The sequence below is a fragment of the Suricata suricatta genome, chromosome 2 (genome assembly GCF_006229205.1).
Source record: "Suricata suricatta isolate VVHF042 chromosome 2, meerkat_22Aug2017_6uvM2_HiC, whole genome shotgun sequence".
In the NCBI taxonomy this organism is placed as follows: domain Eukaryota; kingdom Metazoa; phylum Chordata; class Mammalia; order Carnivora; family Herpestidae; genus Suricata; species Suricata suricatta.
Genome location: NC_043701.1, coordinates 31123888 through 31138478, shown reverse-complemented (window position 1 = coordinate 31138478; position 14591 = coordinate 31123888). Strand labels below are relative to the sequence as shown.

General features: G+C 36.9%; 2 pseudogenes; both read left to right on the top strand.

The window, feature by feature from the left end:
- Window positions 1–2848: 2848 nt before the first annotated feature.
- LOC115274765 lies at window positions 2849–4048 on the top strand (annotated as a pseudogene).
- Window positions 4049–7429: 3381 nt separating this feature from the next.
- LOC115274758 lies at window positions 7430–8018 on the top strand (annotated as a pseudogene).
- The last annotated feature ends 6573 nt before the right edge of the window (window positions 8019–14591 follow it).

Here is a 14591-nt window from a genome sequence, read left to right as displayed (position 1 = left end):
CCTAATATCCTTCTAGTGAGGAACAGGTTGAGCAAATAGAACCAATTCCTACTTCCAGCTATTTACAGTATACCACAGCCTCTTTATTCAAACTTTCCCCATGAGACCCTTTTCAGAATTGGGAGTTGATGAAAACCAAACGAGATGCTATTGAGCTACAATGCTAACCAGAGATAACCAGCAATATTCACATTGCAAAAAACATTAAGCCTTCTTTTAAGAAAGGATTAAAATAACACCTTAAAGACTATTATTTTCATTTAATAACAACTTAAAGAGTAATCCAAAAGGAATATGCTGATTTTAATTGCCACAAAATGTCTAGCTACTTAATAAAATATCACAAACCAGGCTTGAATTACATTCAGGAGCAATTCATATTACATGCAGAGAGAGACATAATCTCTGGTGGAGAAACCTGTAGTGGGTCTTATTTATAAGATCAAAGTGATTTCTGCTTCATTTGAATATGAATACATACTTATACAACAATTTAAGAAAAGACTGTGGAATATAGGTCTGGATGAATTTCTTGTGGTACCTATTTTTGCAAGTTTTTTAAAACATTGAAATCACTGTTGTGGGTTCTTAGAGATGAACCATCTGTCAAAAATCAGAATTAACATTTATGGTAACTTATTAAAAGGAAAAGTTGCTAGGAAAAACCATTTAAAGTGTAAAACTGAATACTGAAAACTCTTTGAATACTGAAAACTTTTTTTCCCATAGAGGTCTTTGAAAAACAGATTAGATGTTCATCTGTGAAAATAGTTCTGACTTTTGTAAATAGATAATTATCTTATATCGTAAGATCATGAAAAAGATGAGAAATGCACAGGGAAAGAAGAAAGGCAGAAAAGCATGAGCACATGTATGCAACAAGAGAGAGAGAGAGGAGAGAGAGGGAGAGAGAGAGGAGGCAGCTGCATTTCTCAGGAGGTATCCTAACTGAAAATATAAAATTGCTTTGAAGATAGCTCACAAATTAGAATGTACATTATGAACTGGAGTGCTGTTAAACAAGTTGTAACTTAATGTGAGTATTCTAATACTATGTTATCATTATACTGAGATCATCAACATGTTGACATAGATCATTCGCAATTTCGGTGTCCCTCACAAGAAGACCAACTGGTAATTATGCATAGACAAGACACCACTGTGAAAATCCCAGAACCTGGGGGGTGAGGCTGAAGCACCCTCTTGGACTGCAAAGACCAAAAAGAACCACATTTGAAGGGTAAGAGGAGTGGCTATCCTCTGACTGCATCCCATCCCCTCCAAGAACAGCAAAACATTGCACTGAGACTGACCCCCTGAACCTAGGTTTCTCCAGTGGAAAAAAAGAGCCCAAAGTGAACATCCAGCTCCTTCAGTATTTTGAGGCACTTCCCAGGAGGTCCACTCAGGTGTCACCACATAGGAATTACTGAGGAAATCTGTCAGGCTTTACACTGGAGATCAGATAGAAACAGAGAAGTGGGGCTTATACCCCTGGCACTCAGGGCTTGGCCTACTGCAACCCTCCTCTGAAGGGAGCTGGAGCCCAGATCCTAGACAGTTGCTCTAACCAACTACAGAGCCAAGCTGGTGGCCTTGTCTATCCTAGAAATAAGCCCATAATGCATATGGGCAACTAATATTTGACAAGGGAGCCAAGAATACTCAACAGAGAAAAGATACTCTCTTCAGTAAATGCTGCTAGGAAAATTAGACATACACATGTAAAAAAATGAAAGTGGACTTTTATCAAACACCACTCACAAAAAGTAACTCAAATGGATTAAAGATTAAATGTAAAATGCCAAACCATAAAATTCCTAGAAGAAAACATAGGAAAAGTTCCTTGATATTGGTCTTCGCAATGGTTTCATGGAAAGGACAGTCAAAGCTTAAGAAACAAGAGCAAAAACAAACAAGTGGCACTAATTATATCAAACTTAAATGCTCCTGCATAGTAAAAGAAATGACAAATGAAATGAAAAACCAAAGTATTATCCAAATAATGAAATTAGGTATTCATTCCCACATTTGATTGTAACCTCTTTGCAAGTAAGTTACTTGTTATAATTTTGAATTTTCCATTATATCTGTTAAGACATGTAGGTATATGATTACATTTCTTATTTAATTAATTCAGTCAACATTAAATCTGACTTCTGCATAAGGATACTATTCTACCTACCAATGCTTTGAATGTTTGTTTCCAGAGCAGAGAAAAAATTAAAGCTTCTTTATACAATGAAGGACCTAATGACCTACTTTTCTATAACTACATTTCACAGATAGAAGAGTACTCTTTTGTACTTTAAAAACCATGATTTATTTGATATCAAAACAAATGCTTTGCTTGTATAAAAGCTATAATAAAGTATTAGTAATAAAAATAAAAATAATTTTTCTTAGAAGGGAAAAAGGAAAAACCAACACACAGAATGAGAGAAATATTTACAAGACATATATCTGATAAGGAGTTAATATACAAAAAATATAAGAAACGAATACAACTCAATATAGAAAACACAAGTAGTCCAACTAAAAAATGGTCAAACAACCTAAATAGACTTTTTCCAAAGAAGACATGCAAATGGCTAGCAGGTGCATGTTCAACATCACTAATCATCAGGGAAATTCAAATCCAAACTACAGTGAGTGAATAAGTGAGCAGCTGGATATTAGGCAGGCCAAGGCAGGTCAGCTTCAGAATGGAGAAGGACTGTGTGGAGCAGTTAACCCTGTGATGCAGATCCTGACAATTGGTAAAGTGAAACCCCCTGAAGTCAGAAGAGTAAGGAACCTTGGTGGTTTTTCAGTAGAAGCCTTGAGGCACGTTTTCATTGGGTAAAAAATAACTACTCTTGAAAGTTTAGAAACCAAAGTCACCCTTTACGTCAACCTCAGCCTTAGGAGCAGGAGATGGAACAGAAACTGAGGAGCCATCTAAATCTGTTGGAGTTACCTCTGAAATCCAACCCCTAAAACATCACATCCTTCAGAATCCATGAAAGAAAGCTGTTCCATTAGAGAATCCAGGAGTTCTTCAGCTAAGGAAGATTCTCACTGAAAAAGCAGTGGGAATCGATGCCATAAGAATATTATTTCCCAAAGCTGCTACAACCCATGATATCCTCAACAAAAAATGCAAAGGCTAAGTCTCTGGGTCATTGTAGAGGAGAATTCCTTGGTCAGTCAGAGGGAGTTGTAGAACCCCGAAAGGAACTATCAGAGGTAAAGAATATATTGGAAAAGCTCAAGAACTCTTAAAGGAAGTTACTACAGGACAAAAAAGGTCTTTACCAGCTCAGAGTATAGACAGAGATCAGTTGTGAGTTTAAAAAGTTGCTCATGGCTTCTGTTGGGGATGATCTTCAGTATTAATTTGAATGTCTAGCCGGAGGAAAATCAGCTTATTTAAAAAAAATAAAGCCATAAGTAAAACACAGCTCAACTTTCCAAACAGTTAGAACACATGTCAATACAGTGTGATACATGATGAAGTAAATTCCTCACAAGCAGGATTATGGCAGATGAGGTAACCAACTCCTGAATAGGTTTACTCAAAACCATGAGGCACAGAGCATTACTCAAGATCTCCTGACTGAACGGGAGCAGTTGCATAAGGAAATGAGTTACCCATAAATTATTGGAGGAGCTCTTAGTCTTCTTGCAGTGAGGAAGAGAGCAAACCTACTACCCTAGTACACAACCTCACACCACAGCAGGACTGGCACCTACAAATCACAAGTTGGCACAAGCAGTAAATGCTCATTTTCTGGGAAATTTCAGCATTAACAGTCAAAAAAGATTCTATGAACAGTTGAATTCTGCAGCACCCCAGCAGAAGAAAAAATGGCTGAAATGGTTCTATGCACTCTATCCAGCTGCCTGTACAGGAAGCTCACCTGAGAATCCATTTTCTGAGTCTTCACTAACCACCTTACTTCCTACCCAGAAAAAATTGGATGAATTATTTCATCCCTATACTAGATATGAAAATACAACTTTCAGTTACTGCCATCACTTCCAGGGAGAAATAATTGTCCTTTAACATTCTGTATGTTGGAGGCATGCTACAGGAATTTGCTTGTTACCCAAGCCATTATTTTTTGGAAGCAGAAGTTCTTATAATGGTAGATGTAGTGTCACTTTCTATTTAAGCAATATGTACCCCAAATATGTTTTTCATGTACTGGACCACAGATTACCCTTTCCTAGGGTAAGGAAAGAATGAAAGGTGTATTTAAAGTAGATGATATTTTCCAGGCAACACATGATGCTTTTCCTAAAGGAGTCTGAAATAAAAAGATACTACCTTAGTTTTAGGCCCTAAGTTATATCTTGCTATAAATTTAATAGGAGCAGATTTAATTCTGGTACTCTAACGCAAGGTGGGTCATATGCAGCCACATGCATTCACTTACTCTCATCTATGGTTGCTTTTTTGTTTGTTTTTGCACTACAACAGTAGAATTGAATAGATGCAACAGGGCTTGAATTGCCTGCAAAGGGGAAAATACGTCCTATCCAACCCCTTACAGAAAGTTTTCTAGCCCCTACTCCAAAGGAATAGTAAGCTGGTAGGGGATAGGTGGAAGGAGTGTCTGTTCCGTTTTTGATGATTTTTAAGGCTACAAAGGAGGCTTATGGAAATACTATGGGTGAAGGGACTAATATTTTAAAACTAAATGCTATACTTCAGGAAAATTAAAAATATTTTACAGCCACATTAGCAAGTGTTTCAGCATAACATCTCATGTTGGTTTTGTGGGGGGAATTCCATAGTTTGAGTGGATGCAACTTGACATGTAAAAGAAATGGGTTCTACTGAGGCTTATTTTGACAAATGCAACATAATAGGAATATCCAGTTTGATATAAAATATGGTGGAGAAAGTAGGATCTTTCTGGAACATAGTACAAACTCAAAATGCAATCCATCAATTAGTTTACATTAATATATATTATTATTTACTTATGATGGATCATCATAAAATATGCCTTCATAGCCCTTTAAAAATATTCACAATATGTTTATTGCAAATTACACTACATTGGTACAGAATTGCCTATCAGAAGACAAATCTAAAGACACGTTTGGTCAAATAATATATTTTGTTTTATTTATTTTAATTTTTTCAATGTTTTATTTATTTTTGATACAGAGAGAAGCAGAGCATGAGAGGGGGAGGGGCAGAGAGAGAAGGAGACACAGAATCTGAAGCAGGCTCCAGGCTCTGAGCTAGCTGTCAGCACAGAGCCTGATGCGGGGCTCGAACCCAGGAATGTGAGATCTGACCTGAGCCGAAGCCGGAGGCTTAACCGACTGAGCCAACGAGGCGCCCCAAATAATATATTTTAATGTCAACTTAATGATATTTTGGTCTTGATTCATCTGAGTTATACTTTTAAATGGCTTTAAATTTCTCTACATTCTTAAAAAGCCCCTGCAATGTGATATCATCCAACCACTGTTAGGATAGCTAGTATCAAAAAGAGGAGAGATAACTCATTTTGACAAGGGTGTGAAGAAAAGGGAGCCCTTGTGCACTACTGGTGGGAATGTAAATGGGTACAGTCATTATAAGAAACAGCCTGGAGGCTCCTCAAGAAGCTAAAACTAGAATTACCGTATTACCCAGCCCATTCCACTTGTGGGTTTTTACCCGGAGAAATGAAATTGCTATTTAGAAGAGAAGTCTGCACCCCCTTATTAACTGCAGCATTATTTACAAGGTATTTATCATACACACAGCATTTGTCTTTCCGTGTCAGGCTTCTCTCACTTAGCACAGTGACCTCCAGGTTCATCCGTGTTGCCACAACATGGATGCATTTCCTTTTTTCTATGGCTAAATAATATTGTATTACATTTTTGAAATACCTCTGTATTTATCTATATCTAATCTCTATAGAGTTTTCTTTGCTTAGTTGTTGGTGGACACTTAGGTTGTTTCTGTATCTTGGGTTTTGTGAATGATAGGTTCCATAGACTGCCTTATTTTTTATTCATCTGTGGGTAAAATTTATTTAATTTGTTTTTGGGATATTTTATAATATTATGATATTATAATTTATAAGTTTACTTTTAAATACTATTAACGGATAATTGAATATAGCTCTTACCCAGAAAGTTGTGCCTGTAACGAAAGTTTGTTGCCAAGTGCCTGTGCTTCCCAGTATTTGTATTCATAACAGACACAGAGGCTTTTATTTTATCCTGAGCCAAGCGCCATAAGGGATCCTGATGAGTGGTGTGCTGGGTTACTTACTATTTGTAAACAAATAAAAAATATGCCACAAGGCTATCTTTTACTGTTTGTGCTTCACCCAAGATAAAAAGATTTGAGGCCCTTGTGAAATTATAATGCAGGATCAGCCATTATTCAGAATTTCAAATTTCAGGTCAATTATGAAAGAGTAGGATTTGTTCAGCTCTGCAATTTTGCTCATTTCTTAAGTGACAGTTTCCTGGATTGCTTTTTAGGGATTTTTTACAATGAAGATTAAAAAAGTATATCTTGAATATGGCGATTCTGATGTTTATAATGGTCTAATAAAACTTCTGATTTGGTGAGACTGCATCACAACATGTCTCAAAGATTAAAGGAGCAACTTCTATTGCAAGTGCTATCCGTAAAACATTCCAACACTGGGCTTTTTCCGAAAGGTCAGTAGATAGCAGTGTGTGCATCCTCTAAAGCATTTTCATGTGTTCTCTCACCTACCAACTGGTTAGGGGTGTCATCCACTGCCCTACTTAAAGATTCAAGGTTGTGTTGTGAGGAGTCTATAAAGGAGTGAGCACACTGAAGACCATGCCTTTTCAAAGAGCATTACTACTAAGAGATCATAGTATACACCTGCTATAAAAATAAGCTGCATGTTAAATGTTTCAGAAAGTCTACATACCCACTTCCTATTTTTTACTGCTTTATCTATAAATTTTATTTCAGAAGTGCTTTTTGTAAATGCAAAATTAGTAAATTCTACTTTGAATTTTAATGAGATCTGTACATTTAGCATTGTACTTGGCACTGTGGGGGTTAAGGGTCCCAACTCATAAGCAATCAGAAATTTCCCCATAACTTTTGGACACCCCCAAAACTTAATTATTAATAACCTAATGTTGGCTGGAAGCCTTACCAATGATACAGTTGATTAACATATTTTGTGTGTTAGACATATTATATACTCTATTTTTACAGTAAAGCAAGGTAGAGAAAAAATGTTATTAAGAAAATCATAAGAGAAAATACGTCTATGGTACTGCACTATTAAAAAATCCATATACAGGCAGTACACCCCATAGTCATGCAAATCTCTCTGTTACTTCAACAATGTTTGGATAGGACCCCTAGGTCCCCAGGTATGCCCCTTCTTTCAGGCTCTAACCTGCTCCAATCCCTTTTCCAGTGGTAATCTTCAGAACCATGCTCTCAAGCATCCTCTACCTCCAGTACCATTTTTTGAGCTTCGCCCCTTATTGCCAGTCAAATACCAGCTTCCAGATTCCTTGGAATTATTCCACTGAGGTGGAGGCTGATGACAATTACCTGATCAACATGCATCTGGAGGTCTCTTACACTTACCTCTATCTGGGCTTCTATTTTGACCACGATGTTGAGACTCTGGAAGGCATGGGAAACTTCCTCAAGTTGGCCAAGGAACTTGAGAGGGCACCCAGCATCTTGAATACACAAAACCAGTGTGGTGGCTGTGCCTTCTTCCAGAACCTGCAGAAGCCATCCCAAGATGAATAAGATAAAACGCTGGAATCCCGCAGACTGCCATAGTCCTGGGGAAGAACTTGAGGCAGGGCCTTTTGGATCTGCATGCCCTGGGTTGCGCCTGTGCAGACTACCATCTCTGTGACTTCCGGGAAAGCCATTTCCTAGATGAGGATGTGAAACTCCTCAAGAAGCTGATGACCACCTGACTAACCTCTGCAGGCTGGCTGGCTGGCTCCTAAGCTGAGCTGGCAAGTATCTCTTTAAAAGGCTCATTCTCAAGTATGACTAGGAGCTTCTGGAGCACCACAGCCCTTGAGGGATTCCTCTGGCATCCCCCTAGTGTCAAGGATGCTGCCTGAGCCTCTCCCTGCAGGTACTAAAGAGCCTTTCAATCACCTAGGAGTCCTCTCCCTAGCACTGGACCAAATAGAAACAATAAAGCTCCTTGCAGCCGCCACCAAAAATCTGTGTGTAAGTGGATACACATAGTTCAGCCCTGTACTGTTCAAGGGTCAACTGTATACGTATAATTTTTTTCTTTTCTAAAAACTAATACCTGATATCAAGAAAACACCAATTTTTAGAAAATAGTATTTATTGAAATACTTAAAGATTATTTTTAAAGAGCAATGCTCCAGCAAACTCCAAATAAAATATATTGGCCGAATATTAAGAATTTAAATGTGAAGATGCTCTACAAAGGTGTATCAAAGAGATAACAATATATTTTAAAGTATTTTACAGTTTAAAATCATTCTCATTAAAATACTTTTGAAAGTTATTTTAATCACAAGTGTTGGGGTTCTTATAGCCTGGGAACATATTCTCTAATGGTTGAGACATAAGTATTTGTTTGTCGTATACTTTCTGAGACTTTGAATTTACTAGTAATTGTCCAGAACGACATTGTGTTTCAAATAGGTATGATGAGATATTTCTACACATCTCCTGCAAGTCAAAAATAAAAAAGGAATATATACTCTGTAATAGAAAGGAATCAAAGGAATTACTATGCCAGTTACTGCTCTGTTGACTCTCAGCTCCAAATCTACTCCTCTTTCCTCTGATTTGTGATATTGGAGATGGAACCCGTAGCCACCTCTATTTTTCTGGCTTGGACAATATTACTTTATGGCAACAGTAGTGGAGGGACTCTGCCAATCTAGAGCAGGAAGAAGGGGCACACTCCTTCATTCTTTCAATGTGCTCTTTTCTGGGAGGTAGGCTGTGTTGTAGAGTGGTAAGTGTATGTGTGTTGTGGGAGTGAGTTTTTGCATGGCCAATAATAGCAACTCAGTGGCTCTCACAGTTAAGCTTCATCTGTGTCCTTGGCCAATTTATTCTCTATTAAGAATCTGCATGTTTCCATGACAGCCATGGCTTCTACTCATATATCTGAATCCCAGGCTTGGGTATCCATCCTGCCCTCAATTCTCTCCTTAATTATTTTCCTACCAACAAACTAGCTGTGTTCTCCACCTCATAGAGTCCTTGTTTTCTCCTTTTAGTAATCACCTTTTATTAGTTAACAATTCCTTGTATTAATCCTTGCTGTTCAAATGATAGGTGTGGTTTTTGTTTCCTGAATGAACCCTGACATGTTAAATAATACGTAGGATATAAAAGCCTACAGCCAGAATGCTATAAAGTTATGTTATGAAATGCATTATAGGTAAGGGACTTGTAAGAGATAATTTGAAAAGGGAATAACTGACACTTTTTAAAGTCAGGGAAATAAGGAAGACAATGTAAGTCAGAGACTGTGGGTTACAGATATTGGGATGATCAGACAAAGAAGTTAAAATAACTATGATTAATATTTTAAATATTCTAATGGCAAAGGTAGACAATATGCAACATAGCATGGCTACTATAAACAGGAAAATGGAAACTAAAATAATCAAAGAGAAATGTAGATGCAACACAGCTGAACACAGATCAGTGATGATGAGGATAGGTGAATTGAAACTTCTCAAATGAAGGGAATATAATAAGAATAAAAACAAGAAGGAAAAAGAACAGAGCATCCAAGAACTATAGGACAATATCCAAATATGTAACATATATATAATTGGAAGACAAGAATGAGAGGAAAGAGAATGGACAGAAGAAATATTTGAACTGATAATGGCCAATAAACATAAAAATTAATAACAGAGATCAAATCACAAACACAAGTAGCTCAGAAAACATAAAGCAGGATTTAAAAAAAGTCATAGGCACATAATCTCAAATTGCATAAAAATAAAGACAAAGAAAGAATCTTGAAGAAAGCTAGTCAGGAAGTGGGACGAGGATAATATTAATTCATCATCAGACTTTTCCATCAGACTTGATGCAATCAAGGAGTATAGTTAAATCTTTAAAACGTTGAAAGGAAAAGCTAATAAATTAGAATTGTATATCTGGAAAAATTCTTAAGTGAAGAACAATGACTTTTGTGGAAAAGAAACCTAGGGAATTTGTTGTCAGCAGACCTGCTTTATAAAAAATATTAGAAGCTGATAATATCAACTGCTGGCAAGCCTACAGAACAATGGGAAATTTTATTCATTCCCGGTGGAAATGCAAAATAGTACACCCATTTTGGAAGACAGTTTGGCAGTTCCTTACAAAGCTAAATGTAATTTTACCAAGCTATGGAGCAAAAGAACTTCAAGATTTGAAAACTTGTGTTTTCATAAAATTCTGCATGTGTGGCTTTATTCATGATTGCCAAAAGTTGGATATAATCAAGATGTCTTTCAACAGGTAGAGAAACTGTGGTACATCTATAAAAGGGAATACTCTCCAGAGATAGCATGGAGTAAACTGTCAAGTCACCCCAAAACACGAATGAATCCTAAATGCAAATTGCTAAGTGAAAGAAGCCTGTATGAAAAAGAGTCCATAATTTGTTTTTCTATTAAATGACTTCCTAGAAAAGTAAAACTATAGAGTAGGTAGCATAGTGGTTTCAGGGCGTTAGGAAAAGGGGGACAGGTTGAACAGATAAGCATACGGTATTTAGTAGGGGAGACAACGCTGTCTGATACTGGATACATGGTAATATACAGTTGTAAAAAGCCATAGACCTTAGATCACAAAGAATGAACCTTAATAACAAAAGAATGAACCTATATGCAAATAACCAGGAGGAATGCAGACTGTGATAAAATAATCCATATTACAATGTGTGACATCACCTCATTGAAGGGAATGGAAAAATAAAGGTGCCAATATACATACCTCTGGAAATGAGTGGGGACTCTAAGTTTAGGAACTATACATATCACTGTGCTGTATCTGGTAAAATTGTCACGAGGGTATGTGTTAATCACTCTGAAGTCACTATACATGTATAAGGGATTGAACAAATAAGTAAGTTGATGGCAGATGATGAGAGGGAGGTTTCTTACTGTTGTAATGAGAAGTTACAGATAAACAATTAGAGAAAGAGTCTAGATTCAACAATGTGGTACTTAGTGAAAATCAGAGATTTTGGTATGAGTTCATATTTACCTTAATATAGATATAGATGGATGTAGATATGTATATGTATATATACACAGGTTAGTATACACACATGTGTCCTAGCTCTGGCTGTTGAGACACTTAAGGCAATGACACCCATATAGCAACAAATACACCTAGAACCTAGATCTCGGTGCCTAATATTATACACTAATAAAAGGAACCAAGACACTCTGGAGAAATGGCTGGTTTTGAGGTTTAAGGCAGACGATATATAAGATGAGCCTGGAGTATCTTATAGTATCAGAAAGTGAGTGCTAAAATCAAAACAAAACACAATGATGGGATGTATCAAAGGGATATATGAGCCAACTGGAAGAGTCCCAGTGGCAAATCTGGAACAATGTGATTCTTGTGTCAAAGAATTTTGTGTCTTCTTGTGTCAGAATATAAGGAAGTACTTAAAAAGAAAACAAAATGATATGGGTATATCATAGGGACACAAGAGTCAACTGAAAAGCTCCCAATGCCAAAGCTAGAAAAATGAGCCACAAATGTAATAACATTCTATTGGATTATAACCTAAAGTATAAAATATTCACAAATCCATACAGATATAAACAAATTATTGAATAAATGAAGAAGGAATGAATGGGAAGAACAGATAAATCTCATTTGCAGAAGAATTCCAAACAATTTATGGAGATATCACTCCTTGTCTTAGTCCATTTGGGATACTATAACAAAATGTCACAGGCTGGGTGGGTTTTAAATAACAGAAATTTATTTCTTATTGTTCTGGAGGTTTGAAATCTAAGATCAGGGAGCCAGCATGGTTGGGTGAGGACCCTCTTCTGTGTTGCAGACTTCTCCGTTTATCCTCACATGGTGGAGGGCACTAGGGAGCCCGTGTGGTCTCTAGAGCACTAGTCTCATTCAGGAGGGCTCCACCCTCATGACATAATAGGAGCACTTCCCAAAGGCACCACCTGCTGATGTTATTGTCACCTGTGAGGGTTAGGATTTCAACATATGAATGGCGGGGGGGGGGGTACACAAACATTTAGACTATAGCACCCCTCATCTCACTTCTTAAATGTGGAGTACACATGGCAATGCTTTTTTAAGTGAATACAGTATGGAAATTGAAAAAAAAAAAGTAACATTGCAGCAGAGAAGCCTGATAAATATTATGACAAGGTCAACATAATAATAATAAATGATCTTAGTACCCCGTACCTTTGACGCCTTAGAAACTGAGCTACCCAGGCATACAGTACCCCGTACCTTTGATATCATGTGGTGAGAATAGCACTTTACCTCTGTAGTCTTTGTCCTCTGTAACCCCTGTGTAACCATGAGGAAAACATTAGGCAAATCCAACTTGAAGAATATTCTACACCTTGGCTGAAATGTGTGCTTGAAATGCTTAAGGTCATCAAAAACAAGGACAGTCTGAAGAAGTGTCACAGCGAAGATGCGGCTAAGGGGATGGGACAACGAATACGCTTTCCTGGTTGGAGTCACGTGATAGGAAAAGAACACTGGGCATAAAATAAGGAAGTCTGAATTAAGTAGTGCCTTCAGGTGTAATGACGTATTAATATTAGACCATTAGTTTTGAAGGCACAGCATAGTAATGCTGACAGTAGGGGAGAACTGGGTGTGGGGTATTGCAGAACTCAAACATTCTTTCAACACTTCTTCCAAACTAATCTGAAATTAAAACTTTGTTTAAAAATTCAATTTGCAGCCATATAGCCTAAGGTTTTAATTAAATAGCAAAATTCTAGATTGACCCTCTATTATAAATCTTAAATTACTAATTATTTCAATCTTGATAATGTTTTGGCTCAGATTTTGACTAAAGGACATTAATTTCTTTTTGTAACATTTAGCAGGGCAAAAGATTTTACTGGCATTCAGGAGACAGGTGTGCCTGTCTGCTGCCGACTTGAAAAATAAATTGGAATCTAACTGGTAGGATTGCTGTTTAGGTGAGAATGCTACATGTAAAAATATCAGTAAAACAGGATGTCAAACTAACTTTACTTTTCATTTGGAAATTGTCATTTTATAAATCAAAATATAGCAGACACACTTAAATTTAAATATCAGATAAATAATGACTACATTTTTAGGATACATATGTCCCAAATATCAAGTGAGATACATGTACTCATACTAAAAATTTTTTCATTTTTCTGAAGCTCAGATATAACTGAGACAGCTATGCTTTTTTTTTTTTTAATGTTCATTTATTCTCTGAGAGAGAGCACAAGCAGGAGAGGGGTAGAGAAAGGGAGACACGGAATTTGAAGCAGGCTCTAGGCTCTGAGTTGTCAGCACAGAGTCTGATGCAGGGATTGAACTCACATAGTGGGAGATCATGATCTGAACTAAAGTCAGACACTTAACTGAGCTATCCAGGTGTTCCTGGGTCAGCTATGTTTTATCTGGCAACCCTATTTAAACTTTAAAAGTGTTTAGGAGGAAGCCAAATATATGTTTGTTACTAGCAATATAAATTTCCTATAGAGTGCTGTGCAATTTGAGTAGCGTGGTTACTAAGAAGAATCGATTTAGAGATTGAACACTTAGATTTGAATTCCTACCTCCTCAAATTACCTAATTGTGTAACTTTGGACAAATTACTTATTGCCTCTGTGCTGAACTTTCCTTTTCTCTAAATGGGTATAATGAAGGACTTGACATTCAGAAGACAGCTGTCCATACTGTTGCAAATTTAAAAAAAAGAAGATTGAGTATTAAATGAGTTCAGTGCACTTAGAAACATGCTTTACACATGACAAAAGATTCATAAATGCTAATAGAATAACAGCATTGTGCTAGACTCTGAAGTAGAAGAAGCCTATGCCTGTCAGCTAAAATATCCCATTTCGTTACTCTTTATAGCCAACAGTTGTTTAACAAATACTGTGTAAACAGGCATTCTGCTCTTATCCTCTCCTTTCTCAGAAACTTTATATACTTATTTATTTATTATTACTTCTAAGGGTTTACTTATTTTTGAGTGGAGGAGGGGCAGAGAGTGAGAGGGAGAGAGAATCTGAAACAGGCTCCAGGCTCTGAGCTCTCAGCACAGACCCCCACTTCAGGGCTCGAACTCTGAATGGTGAGATCATGACCTGAACCAAAGTTGGTCACTTAACTGACTGAGCCACCCAGTTGCCCCTCTCAGAAACTTTAAGAAACCATTATATTTGAAATCTCCCCTAATTATTCTGCATTTTGATTTTAGGTGTACATTTTTTGATGAAAAGTATTTCCAGGAAAGAAAAAAAAGACACATTCTTTACAGGAATTCATAGAAAATGACTTATTTTTGCTTTGAACTACGTGATATTGTCACTTTTGTAGGTAAAATATGGCAATTTCACATGGTTCC